This window comes from Salmo salar, unplaced genomic scaffold, assembly GCF_905237065.1.
Source record: "Salmo salar unplaced genomic scaffold, Ssal_v3.1, whole genome shotgun sequence".
NCBI lineage: Eukaryota > Metazoa > Chordata > Actinopteri > Salmoniformes > Salmonidae > Salmo > Salmo salar.
In genome coordinates, this window is record NW_025548106.1 from 72110 (window position 1) to 73735 (window position 1626).

The following is a 1626-nucleotide window of genomic DNA, read 5'->3' on the forward strand; positions in this document are numbered from 1 at the left end:
TGAGAACAATTTACATTCAATAATTAGTTGTCACTGTGTTAACCACAACCAACATGTTGGATCTCTGTTTAGGGGTCACTGCTCTAAAATGAGTGTCTCTGGGGAGAGAAAGGAGGGGGCCCTGCCTCTAAAATGAGTCTCTCTGGGGAGAGAGAGGAGGGGGTCCTGCCTCTAAAATGAGTCTCTCTGGGGAGAGAGAGGAGGGGGACCCTGCCTCTAAAATGAGTGTCTCTGGGGAGAGAGAGGAGGGGGCCCTGCCTCTAAAATGAGTGTCTCTGGGGGACATGATACCAAAGCTAAGAGGTGAGCTGACTATTTTGTTCTAGATTTTAGATGTGTGTGTGAAAATGTGTTTTGTTGCTAAATGCTGTATATCCATTGTTTAACAGGAATGGAATGTTGGTATCCTGTATATTTGACTGGGATATGTGGTTGTCTCACCTAGATATCTTTAGATGAATGCACTTACAGATGCCATCTCTTAATTTGACCCAGTTTCTCACAGCAGGAAAACAGCAGCAAATGTGTTTGTTCGTGTGGATTGTAAATTGAGGGACATTTTTTATAGTGGTTGATCCATTTTTTTCCATCAAATAAAGTCTGACATTTTGAAGTGGAAATTACAAACGTTAAAAGCCTTTATAAAGCCTTGTAGTGGTTTAATAATTTCTTTAAAGAATAAAATTACATTTCGCAACATTTCTGAAAATGGATATTTAGCGTTTTGGAATGAAACACTTGTTTCCCCATCTGAGCTCAGAGTAGAAGAGAGATGTAATGTTTGTCTCTGTTGTGTTGAAGACCAATCAAGCAGGAGAGACCAGCCTCCCCTGTTCCCAGCTGTGTGTCCATGAAGAGTGACAAGTCTATGGGTCTACCTATACTGTTTAGAGAGGGAGACTTTTCTACTGAACAAAGGTAAGAAGAACTCATGGGTCATGGTCAGTGAGTTAAACAACACTGTCTCTAGTCATTTCTCCTCTCCCATTTTCACATTTCTTTTGGTTGTTTTCATAATCCATAGGCTAATACTTTTGTCCATTTTCATAGTCCTAAAACAATATTAAACAAACACAATATTCCCTCCCTGTGTGTGTGTGTGTGTGTGTGTGTGTGTGTGTGTGTGTGTGTGTGTGTGTGTGTGTGTGTGTGTGTGTGTGTGTGTGTGTGTGTGTGTGTGTGTGTGTGTGTGTGTGTGTGTGTGTGTGTGTGTGTGTACTCCCTGGATGAGGAGATGTAATCTCATGTTTTGTCCACAGAAACCAACAGGAGAGATCAGAGTCAGAGATTCTCAGTGGTCAGTCTTCCCAGAGTCATCAAACAGACCTGGACTCTATATTCAGTGTATGTGGTCCTGTTATGTACATTTGTTTTTGTTTATCTCAAGTAAAGTTGATCTGTCAATCATTCATTAATGTGTTAATGAGAAAGCATTTCTTCTCTTGATTAACTTATTTACTTTATTTATTTTAGTTGCTTGAAGAGAAAATGATGACATTTGTGAAGAACGAGCTGAAGATGTTCAAGAGGATTCTTAGTCCAGAACTCCCAGAAGGCTTTGAGAGTCAGAAGCTGGATAAGGAAGTGGTGGATGCTGAAGATGAGAAGCAGGAGAGCAGTGCCAGA

At 40.7% G+C, this 1626-nt stretch overlaps 1 long non-coding RNA gene across 1 annotated transcript; it reads left to right on the forward strand.

Moving 5' to 3' along the window:
• The first annotated feature begins 248 nt into the window (after nt 1–248).
• On the forward strand, nt 249–1324 carry LOC123732671 (uncharacterized). The gene is made up of 3 exons (XR_006763344.1): nt 249–303; nt 802–918; nt 1260–1324. It is a non-coding gene; the product is annotated as an uncharacterized lncRNA (long non-coding RNA).
• Nucleotides 1325–1626: the final 302 nt, after the last annotated feature.